We start from the raw sequence: 12,596 nt of genomic DNA, 5'->3' as shown, positions 1-12,596 counted from the left end.
TTTGAGACCTCAAAGCCCATCTCCACTGACACTCTTCCTCCGACAACACCCACACCTACTCCAAAGAGGTCACATTAGTGCTAGTCCCTATGAGCCTACTACCGGTAGAGGAAGCATGGACAAATTTTATTGCTAAGGCATAAATTCATGGTGGTTTTGCTGGCACACGTCCATCATAGTATATGTGCTCCACTAAGAATCCATGACAAGGGAAGGGAGGTCCGGGGCTGCCTACTGCTTCACCCCTGCTTCATCCATTGACAAAATGGAGATTGAAATGGAAATCCAAGATGATATCACCTATACCCATGTGGTTCCATGAACATCTGTGTTGAGACTAATAATAATTTATCCACCTTGTAGGTGTACTGTGCAACATATAGTTATTGCTAGAAAGCTATTTTAGTATATTTTCTGTTGCTATAAAAATATGAGCAGATGGGCATTTTATAAAGAGTAGGCAATTATAATTCTAAAGGTTCAAGAGCAAGATGCCAACATGTGCTCAATTCTGGTGAGGAATTTGTGGCAGGTGGCAGGATATGTATGGATGACATGCAAGAGGGGGACACATAAATGTGGGAGATTTCATGTGGGGAGATTCCAGGCTCCTTTGTAACAGTCTCTAGGAAACTAGCTGGGGATCTTTGTGACCTATACAAACCCCTTCTAAGGGCAATGTTCCAAATTACTTAATTTCCTTGTTCAGTGCCCTACCACCTAAAGGTAAATTGTCCAGTCACTCAATACCACCGTATCTGGGACCAAGTCTCCAATACATAAAACTTTTGGAAGATATGCTCATATCACATCCAAACCGTAGCACTGTCCAAAAAGAGTAGCTTAAAACCAGTCCCCTGTTGTCACAATTCCCTGATTGGCTGGGTTCTTCTGAAATGCTTTGCTTCTCTCAGGGTCTTTCATGTTACTGTAATCTGATCACGCTTATGATTGGGTTCCTGAGAAAGCCTAACTGGGGTTGAATCATGTGTGACTTGTTATTTATGTCTAGTATCTCTTTTGGGACCCTGCTTCTTTTCCATGTGGAGTTTCACTTCTAGGCATCTCCTTATGTCTTCTCTTTGCAGTAGGTTGGTCAGGTGTCTTATACCCGAGTAGCTTACAATATGATATCAGAAACTAACAGAGCCACAGTGTTACTTTTGTCACATTAGTTAAAATAAGTCAGAGGATTAATGCAGAGGCAATGTTGGAAGTGCCTATGCATCAGGAGATCGGTACTGTTTTCAGCCCTTTTGGACTGATTTTAAGTCACTTGAATTTGAGGGTTAATGTGTTTCCATAGTGTAATATATACAGAAACATATGTATCCATCAAGATAAGTTAGTCATTTCTAAAACAAACAATGAAATAAACAAAAAATGTCACATACTCTCTGGAGGTCTGATTGCTCTCCAGGGGTGCTGCTTCCCAAGAAGGACTCAAGTATCCAGTCTGCTTGTGTGTTGTTGGCATGCATCTCAGATGTGTAACGTCTAGCTTATACATGCCAAAAGGAGAGAGAGCATGGAATTCACAGCTCCTCCATGCATTTTATCCAGAGTTAATCATGGTCCTAAGCAAACTGGGAAATGCGGGGAACCATGTGGATATCCACTGGGCAGTAGGAAATTACATCATCCCTTGACAAGTATATTGGGACTGTATTCCACACCCTTGCCACGGGCTATGAGGCAATCAAGCAGCTTTGTCCTTCCAAGAACTCCCTATTACATATGCTACCTCATCACACGTGCAAAGCAACAGAGATGAATGACTATGAACTGACACTTCTGCAATTGTCAGTCAAAAAATCTTTTTCTTATAAACTAGTTTTACCAGATATTTTCTCTCAACAATGGAATTTTGACTATTTTAGTTACATTTTTTTGCTTCTGATAAAATACACCAGCAAAAGCAACTTAAGTGAGGAAGGGTTTGTTCTTGTTCCTTGTTCCAGGGTGTAGTCCACCTGGGAGGAAAAATATCTCTGGAAATTTGGAAGAGCTGGCCATGCTATCTCCACAGTTAGAAAGCAGCACGAGAGATGAATGTTTGTGCTTGTGTCACCTTTTCCTTTTTAGAAAGTCTCAGGAAATAGTGCTACCCATGAGTGGAAGGTATTTGTACATCAATTAACTACATAAAGAAAATATGGAATTCTATATCCCTAGGTTATTATTGATCTCTTCAAGTTGAAAAAAATTAAGATTAACCACCACGACTTCACCCATCATCAATGTAATACCCAAACAAATCACTTTAAATAATAACTTACTGCCCCATGTCTGCAGGCATTCTGGACGGATCGGGTGGGATAGGTATTCTGGCACTTGGGAGTCACAGAATAGTAAGTGTTACACAGCTCAGATGGAAAGGTATCCTGGAGCTCAGGAGCCAAGGACTACCACAGGCCACAGTAAATGTAGCAGCTTACAGCCCTGCCTCAGGGAAAGGCTTCCTTAGGGTATGGGCTTTGCTCCAGAAGGAGAGGGTCTTCCAGCTGGGGATGTTTTCCCAGTGTAGCAGTTTTGCTCTGGCAGGAGAAGGTTTCCTGGGTGAAGTTGGTACAGTTCAGCTCTGCTCCCGGGAGAGTGGAGAGTGGAGTGTAACAACTCTGCTCTGCCCACAGTTGCCTCTGTTCTGCCGCAAAAGATCTTCACTCAAAGCTTATTTGATGCTGCAACAATAAACAGCACACTTGTTGAAAATATAGGTAACTGTTTATTGTAGAAATTACTCACAAGAGAAAATGAGCAACCCAGATGAATCCAGTAGTCTTCTGCCACGGAACTGGAAGCCAAAAAGAGGGCAAGCGCAGTCTTTTATCCCTACCTCAGTACAAGCCTCCAGCCACGCCCAAAAGTGGGCCTGGCTAGTGGCATAGTTCACCGCCTATGTCTATATGTGTCTTTAGTCATGCCCAAAGTGGGTGTGGTAAACTGTCCTTTTATTACTTCATCGTTATGTGCCTCTAATACGCCACGTGGCTAATGGCGGAGTACTAAGTTTTTTCTTACACTCATTGAAGGGGTTTATTGGGAGGGAAGACTCCAGGAGAGTGGCTGCCCTCTGCCAGAGTGCCAGAGGACAGCTGGGTAGCTGGAACAGCCACAAACTGTACAGACACGGTTTATATAGGGCTTCCATGGTGGGGATTGGTCAAATTTTAATGTCCTGCTCAGGGACTGTCTAGTTTTCTGTACAGGGTTAGGGTCAGATTTGGCTCTGGTTTTAGGGCCAAAGTGTGTTTCTTTCACTGGTACTTTTTAGCCTTTTGGCTCTAGTTTTAGGGCCAGGGTGTATTTCTTTCACTGGCTCTGATTTCAGGGACAGAGTGTGTTTCTTTGGCACTGGTTTCAGGGTCAGGGTACATTTCTTTGGTTCTGGTTGCAGGGCCAAAGTGTGCTTCTTTGGCTGGACCCTTTTCCCTACAATGTCCCCAAAGTCTCATGCTTATTTCACAATGCAAAATACAATCCAACTTCAAAAGTCTATAGTCTTTAATAATTTCAATGTTTAGAAGCCCAAATCTAAATCTTCCCACCAAGATTCAAGGGAATCTCTTAATTGATGATTCTGTATATAAAAAAACAAGCTGTACACATCTACTATGCAATGGCATATTGTAAACATTTACATCCCAACATGGAAGAATCAGGCCATAGCAATATATGAAGACAAAATCCATTCTTCTGTTGCATATGAAAAACACACCTCAACTTCAAAGAAAGACATTGTCTCAGAGTAATGGGTTGGAAAAGATTTTTCAATCAAATGGACCTAAGACAACTGATACCTAACAAATTAGACTTCAAACTAAAATTAATTAGAAGAGATTAAGAAGGTCATTTTATATTTGTCAAAGGAAAAATCCATAAAGATGAAGTCTCAATTCTGAATATCTATGACCCATATACAAGGGCAACCACATTAGTAAAAGAAACATTACTAAAACTTAAATCACACATAAAACCCCTCACAGTAATTGTAATGATTCAGGTATTACGGTTGCCCGTTCCTGTCACCTGGCAGAATGCACTCAGGCAGCACTCTGGTCAGTCTAGGGTTCCAAGAGTACAAGTCTGCATGCAGGTACAAAGGATCTTATTAAAAGAAAGACCCTACCCACTTACACTCTCTTTTCTACTCTCTATTTCCTGCTGTTTACCTGGGGCAAGCAGGACCTTTTCTGTCTGTCTCTTCTCTTCTGTCCTCTGTCTCTGTGTCTTTTTACCTCTTTTCTCTTTCCTTCCCCCTCCCTTTCTAATCAAACTTCTCACTAAGATCTGTCTGCCTGAAATGTTTGTCCCCAGCCTCGGTCATCCTAGCCTGCCATGGAATCTGCCAAATTTCCCCATGCACTTTATCATAACACTAATAGCGAGAGACTTCAACACCCCACTCTCACTATTGGACAGGACTACCAAAAAAAAAAAACACACGATCATTTAATTAGATGCTGAAAAAGTCTTTGACAAAATCCAACACCCTTTCATGATAAAGGTCTTAGAGAGAACAGGGATACAAGGAACATACCTAAAGCATAATAAAGGCAATATACAGCAAGCCAAGAGCTAATATCAAACTAAATGGAGATAAACTCAATGCCGTTCATCTAAAATCAGAAATAAGACAAGGCTGTCCACCCTCTCCATATCTCTTCAGTAATGTACTTGAAGTTCTAGCTAGAGCAATATGACAACAAAAGGAGAGCAAGGACATACAAATTAGAAAGGAAGAACTCAAACTTTCACTATTTGCAGATGAGATGACAGTTTATATATGTGACCTGAAAAATTCTACCAGGGAACTCCTACAGGTCATAAACACCTTCAGTAATATGGCAGAATATAAGATTAACTAAAAAATCAGTAGTTCTTCCATGTCCTGTGTTTCTTTTTCCTAAGACAAGGTTTCTCTGAGTAGCTCTGGTTGTCCTGAACTTGTTCTGTAGGCCAGTCTGGCTTTGAACTAATAGATCAGTCTGTCTCTGCCTCCTGAGAGCTGAGATTAAAGATGAGAGCCATCACCTCCTGGCTCTAGTTCTATATTTTATGAAGAATTAAGCATTTCTAGTTAGTTTTAACTGTAAGCAATATTGCTATCTTTCAAAAGTTACAAATGGTTTCACCACACTTAATAATTATGTAGTTTCAGCTGGGCCTGGCAGCATAGGATTGTAATCACATTTATTCAGGATGCTTTTTCACTTAATAACAATAATTTAACAACTCATTTTAAAATTGTAACTCTAAAAATTAAAATCACAGCATAAATTTCATTTGAGTCCCTATGAGGTTTAAATTGAAGTAATATTTAAATAGCCTCACAATTTGCAAGCCACTATTAATGATAGTAGATGCAAGTAAAACCCTTCTCTAACTCCCTAAGTGATTTCCCAAACTCAAATCTGTAAAATGCGAAGTGGACAGCACAAAGTTAATTAAATTATCAAGGTGATCCAACTGTCAGAGGACAAGAAAGAATTGATTACCAAATTCTCAAGGTCAAGGCAGACTCCTCTGTTTGTATTATCCACCAAAGTAGCATGTCCTATAACTCCATCTGAACTCAGGGTCTTGGTTATATGACACAAGTGCTCTACCATTGAAACAATATTCCTAGCACCCTTTATAGTTTATTTTGAGGCAAGTTCTCATTAAGTTGTCCAGGGTGGCCTTAGTTCAGACAAGCCTTGAACTTGTAAACCTCCTGCCTCCCCATCCTGAATACAAAATACCCATGATATCTAAAACAATACTAGGTAAAAACAGATTTCAAGTTTTATTATAGAACTATAGTAACAAAATCATCAGGTTATTGGCATGAAAACAGACACTTTCATCAATGGAATTTGAACTGAAGACCTATATATAAGTATTATGGACACTTGACAAAGAAGCCAAAATACATACTGGAATAAAGACAACATCTACAACAAATGATACTATTTAAACCGGATGGCTGCATTCAGAAGAATTCAAATAGATTCATATGTCTTGTTCTGCATGGAATTTGCCGCACAATGCATCACAGACTTCAACATAAGAGCAGATTCTCTGACTCTGATAGAAGAGAAAGAAGGGGATAGGCTTGACGTTGTTGACACAAGAAAAGACTTTCTGAATAGGACACCAAAAACACAGGTCCTAAGACCAACAATTAATAAGTGTGACATCATTAGTCTGAAAAGTTTCTATAGGGAAAAGAATACCATTCTGGCCAAGCCACAGACTACAGACTAGGAAAACATGTTTACCACTTACATTCGATAGAGGGTTAGCATCTAAAACAATCTGAATATCAAAAAACAAAAACCAGAAACAAAAAATACCAAAGTAATAGAAGTTACTTTGCCCACTACCAGAGGATAAAATCATCAACCCAGTTCCTGTCTGCAAGTTACACTGGTGCAATAATAACACAAACCCTGTGGGAGTAACCAACCCCTTTCTGATTAGATTTAAAGTCCATTCAATGAAATAGAAACCATAACTGACACTGCTTCATTAGCCAAGGTTCTGAGACTAGATAGATTATGGAACTAGGGAAAACTCAAATACTACTATTCTTAAAGGATATATAGCAATAAAATGACTCCTAGAGATACTCTCTTATACCCATGAATTAATATCTCAGTCATCATCAAAGAAGCTTCATCTTACAACTAATAGACACGTGACAACTGTCCCATGTACAAATTATGAGACACTGTGGAAAACTCAATCCTAGATGAGATGTCTACTTGAAACTCCTCCCCTCAGGGATCAGAGATCCATGTGGAAGAGGATGCAGAAAGATTATAAAAGTCAGAGGGGAAGAGTAACTCCAAGGACACAGTAACTTGCATATCCAATAGGACTGATGTATGTGAACTTTCAGACACTGTTGTAATATACACATGGACTGTACAGGTTCAAGTCAGATGAGGTCCCAGCATGGACATGAGAAAATAGACACAGACTCTTACTCCTCACCAAGAAACTATCTACAACAGATACCTGCTGGAAAAGGAAAAAGCTAATTTTGTTCCTCCAATGGATTGTCACTGAGTATATTGACCATATTTCAGGACAGATGCCATACTCAGGAGTAGTTGTCCATCAATAAACAAACTCAGAGGTAATTTTTTTCTTGAACTACTCAAAAGAAAACAAGATAAGCATATGTCCCATCTCTCTCTCTCTCTCTTATATCTAAGAAAGAAAAAAATTTCAAGATCACTTACATCTTTTTCATCTTTTTTACTAGCAAAGGTAATCTTAGGTTTTAAAATTCATGACCATGGCTGGCATCTTTACTATATTAGAGAAACATTTTCAAACTGCCCTTATATCTTAGTTTTCCTTGTGATTCATTTCCAGTTCCTGTGACTGTAATAATGTTGACATCAGCATTACTCTGACCATTAATGAAATATTATAGCAGTAACAAAGACACACATGCCTAGCCTCATGGGGGTTTTATCTTCTACTCCAATGTTTGCATTTGCAAGTCAGCACCTGCGTGAACTATATCATAAGTATGTTTTAGTCTCTTGTAATCACAAGGGGGTAGTGGTTCATGTTTGAGCTGAAAAGCAGCCATTTAAAGAGACTGACTTGGTTCAGAGACTAAAAGGAAGTAGAAATGTGTTGTCAGCAGTCCAATACAGTGCTTAAGGGGCAAGTATTCCCTTTCATGTTAAAAATTATGCAATTACTCCTGAATGCATTTCTTAATTCTTTCATTATTTATATTTAATTGCTTTGTGTCTCTCCTTCTGTGCACTGATCTATATAATTCATAGTAAAAAATGATATTAGGTCTGATCATTTTGATTTCTCTAGTACATAGTTAGAGTCTTTACAAATTAAGTATCATTTGTTTTTTTGCTGTATAGACAGGCTTTCCTTGAATCCAGGATCTTCTGGCCTCTACCTCCTCTCTGGTGGAATTACAGATGTGCAGCACCATGCTGGTTGTGGGAATATGTTTTGAGAAAATATCCTGTTTTTTCATATCCACTAAACATATACTAATTTCATCATTCTTTATAATTTTATTAGTTGACAGTTTCTAAAATAGCATTTATTTATTTATTTACCATTTATTATGTGTGCATATCAAGGTATTTTGCCTTTACCTATGTACATTTCTATGCACTATGTACATGTCTGCTGCACAAGGAGGTCAAAAGAAGGTGTCAGATCCACTAGGACTGGTATTACATTTAGATGTGAGTCAACAGGAAGATGCTGGATTCAAGCATAAATCCTTTGGAAGAACGGCCAGGGCTCTTAACTGCTGAGCCTTCTCTGAAGCTCCTATTCATTGGCATTTTACTGTATGCAGCACTCACTTTCCATTCTCTATGCATTTGTTAGCTAAGCATGAATAGTATTTAAGTACTTCACAGATTCTTAGATAATCCAATAGGTTCTATTACTGCCACTTTTTGAAAAATTTATTTTTCAGTTTAAATTTAGATAAAAAACAAGGTTGCTTCACAAGTCAGTTCCAGGTCCCTCTCCCTTTCCCTCCCCTCCTCCCGTACCCTACCCCCAACCCCCCCCATTATCCCCTCATTTGCCCAGGGAGGGTGAGGCCCTCCATGGGGGTGTCCATAGTCTGTCATTTCATACAGGGCAGGGCCTCGACCCTCCCCCAAGAGTTCAGGGTGAGAGTGACCTCACATTGTTGGATGGGAGTCCAAAGTCCATGTGTATACTTGGGATGAGTACTGATCTGCTGCCCAAGGCTCAATAGATTACCTAGGCCACCTCACTGACACCCACATTCAGGGGGTCTTGATCAGTCCCATGCTAGATTCCCAGGCTGATGCCTGGGATTCAAATGTTAACCTTTGTCAGGTCAGCTGTTTCTGGGGGTTAAACCAGCCCAGTCTTAATCCCTTTGATCATCAGTCCTCCCTCTCTGTTACTGGCTTTCTTGAGTTCAGCTCAGTACTTAACCAAGGGAGTCTGCCTCTTCTTCGATCAGCCACTAAATGAAGTTTCTGTTTCCCAGACTCTCTGGCCATAGGATTGTAGGCTGGCCCTCCCCAGATCTATGTCTAAAATCTATATATGAGAGAGTACATGCCATGTTTCTCTTTTTGTGACTGGGTTACCTCACTCAGGATGGTTTTTCTAGTGTCATCCATTTGCCTGCGAATCTCATGATTCCATTATTTTTTTCTGCTGAATAGTACTCCATTGTGTAGATGTACCACATTTTCTCTATCCACTCTTCGGGTGAGGGACATCTAGGTTGCTTCCAAGTTCTGGATATTACAAATAAAGCTGCTATGAACATAGTGGAACAGACATCTTTGTTGTATGAATGGGCATCTTTTGGATATATGCCTAAGAGTGGAGTTGCTGGGTCTTGTGGTAGGCTTATTCCCATTTTTCTGAAGAATCTCCATACTGATTTCCAAAGTGGCTGAACCAGTTGGCACTCCCACCAGCAATGGAGGAGTGTCCCCCTTTCACCACATCCTCTCCAGCATAAATTGTCTTGGGTATTTTTGATTTCAGCCATTCTGACAGGAGTGAGATGGTATCTCAGAGTTGTTTTGATTTGCATTTCCTGGATGGCTAATGATGTTGAGCACTTTCTCAACTGCCTCTCAGCCATTTTAGACTCCTCTATTGAAAATTCTCTATTTAGTTCTGCAACCCACTTTTTAATTGGATCATTTGGTGTTTTGGAGACTTGCTTCTTGAGTTCTTTGTAAATTTTGGAAATCAACCCTCTGTCAGATATGGGATTAGTGAATATTTTTTCCCATTCTGTGGGCTGCCTTTTTGTCTTGCTGACTGTGTCCTTTGCCTTACAGAAGCTTCTCAGGTTCAGGAGGTCCCATTTATTAACTGTTGATCTCACTGTCTGTGCTAGTGGTGTTATGTTCAGGAAGCTGTCTCCTGTACCAATTCATTCAAGGGTACCACCCACTTTCTCTTCTCAGAGGTTCAGTGTGGCTGGATTTATGTTGAGGTCTTTGATCCATTTGGATTTAGGGTTTGTGCATGGCGATAAACATTGATCGATCCGCATTCTTCTACATGCCAACCTCCAGTTATGCCAGCACCATTTGTTGAAGATGATTTCTTTATTCCATTGTACATTTTTAGCTTCTTTGTCAAAGATCAGATGTTCATACGTGTGAGTTAATATCCGGGTTTTCAATTTGATTCCATTGGTCAACCTGTCTATTATTGTGCCAATACCAAGCTGTTTTCAGGACTATAGCTCGATAATAGAGCTTGAGGTCAGGGACGGTGATGCCTCCGGACATTGCCTTGTTTAACAGGGTTGTTTTGGCTATCCTGGGTCTTTTGTTTTTCCATACAAAATTGATTATTGTTCTTTCAAGGTCTGTGAAGAATTGTGCTGGGATTTTAATGGGGGATTGCATTGAATGTGTAGATTGCTTTTGGCAGGATTGCCATTTTTACTACATTGATTCTACCTATCCAAGAGCATGGGAGATCTTTCCATTTTCTGAGGGCTTCTTTAATTTCTTTCTTTAAAGATTCAAAGTTCTTATAATACAGGTCTTTCACTTCTTTGGTTAGTGTTACCCCAAGGTATTTTATGTTGTTTGTGGCAATTGTAAAGGGTGATGTTTCTCTGATTTCTTTTTCAGCCCTTTTATCATCTGTATAAAGTAGGGCTACTGATTTTCTTGAGTTGATCTTGTAGCCTGCCACTTTGCTGAAGGTGTTAATCAGCTGTAAGAATTCCCTGGTAGAGTTCTTTGGGTCATTGATGTAAGCTATCATATCATCTGCAAACAGTGAACGTTTGACCTCTTCCTTCCCAATTTGTATCCCCTTGATCCCCCTTTGTTGTCATATAGCAATGGCTAGAACTTCAAGTACCATGTTGATAAGGTATGGAGAGAGTGGACAGCCTTGCTTTGTTGCTGATTTTAGAGGAATTGCGTTGAGTTTCTGTCCATTTAGTTTGATGTTGCCTGTTGGTTTACTGTATATAGCTTTTATTATGTTTAAGTATGTCCCTGTTATCCCAGATCTCTCCAAGACCTTTAGCATGAAGGGTTGTTGGATTTTGTCAAAGGCTTTTTCAGCATCTAGGGAGATGATCATGTGATTTTTGTTTTTCAGATTGTTTATATGGTGGATTACGTTGATGGATTTTTGTATGTTGAACCATCCCTGCATCCCTGGGATGAAACCTACTTGATCATGGTGAATGATTGTTTTGATGTGTTCTTGGATCCGATTTGCCAGTATTTTATTGAGTATTTTTGCATCAGTGTTCATGAGGGATATTGGTCTGAAGTTCTCTTTCTTCGTTGTGTCTTTGTGTGGCTTGGGGATCAAGGTTATTGAAGCCTCATAGAAAGAGTTTTGCAAAGACCCTTCTGCTTCTATTGTGTGGAATACTTTGAGAAGAATTGGTATAAGCTGTTCTTTGAATTTCTGGTAGAATTCTGCACTGAGGCCATCTGGACCTGGACTTTTTTGGTTGGGAGACTTTTGATGACTGCTTCTATTTACATAGGGGCTATAGGTCTATTTAAACTGCTTATCTGTTCTTGATTTAGTTTTGGCAAGTGATAGATATCCAGGAAGTCCTCCATTTCCTTTAAATTTTCGATTTTGTGGAGTACAGGTTTTCAAAGTATGGCCTGATGATTCTCTGGATTTCTTCAGAGTCTGTTGTTATGTCCCCCTTTTCATTTCTGATTTTGTTAATTTGCATGTTCACTCTCTGCTCTTTGGTAAGTTTGGACAAGGGTTTGTCTAGATCTTGTTGGTTTTCTCAAATAACCAACTCTTCTTTGCATTGGTTCTTTGTATTGTTTTCCTAGTTTCTACTTTATTGATTTCAGCCCTCAATTTGATTATTTCCTGGCATCTACTCCTCTTGGGGGAGTTTGCTTCTTTGTGTTCTAGAGCTTTCAGCTGTGCTGTTAATTCTCTAGTATAACTGTTCTCCAGTTTCTTCATGTGGGCACTTAGTGCTATGAACTTCCCCCGTAGCACTGCTTTCAAAGTGCCCCATAGGTTTGGGTATGTTGTGTCTTCATTCTCATTGAATTCGAGGAAGTCTTTAATTTCTTTTTTATTTCTTCTTTGACCCAGGAATGGTGCAGTTGTGCATTATTCAATTCCCATGAGTTTGTAGGTTTTCTGCAATTTGTGTTGTTGAATTCTAATTTTAAAGCATGGTGGTCTGATAAGATGCATGGAGTTATTCCAATTTCTTGGAAGCTGCTGAGGTTTGATATGTTGCCAAGTATGTGTTCGATTTTTGAGAAGGTTCCATGTGGTGGTGAGAAGAAGGTATATTCTTTTTTATGTGGATGAAATGTTCTATAGATGTCTGTTAATCCCAGTTGGGTCATTACTTCTATTAGACCCTTTGCTTCTTTGTTGAGTTTCTGTCTGTTATTCCTGTCTAGTGGTGAGAGTGGTGTGTTGAAATCTCCCACTATAACTGTGTGGGGCTTTAGATGTAATTTAAGTTCTAATAATGTTTCTTTTACGAATGTGGATGCCTTTGTATTTGGGGCATAGATGTTCAGTATAGACACTTCATCTTGGTGGGTTTCACCTATGATGAGTATGTAATGACC

This window comes from Mesocricetus auratus, unplaced genomic scaffold (genome assembly GCF_017639785.1).
Source record: "Mesocricetus auratus isolate SY011 unplaced genomic scaffold, BCM_Maur_2.0 Super-Scaffold_100014, whole genome shotgun sequence".
NCBI lineage: Eukaryota > Metazoa > Chordata > Mammalia > Rodentia > Cricetidae > Mesocricetus > Mesocricetus auratus.
This window is presented reverse-complemented; position numbering follows the sequence as displayed.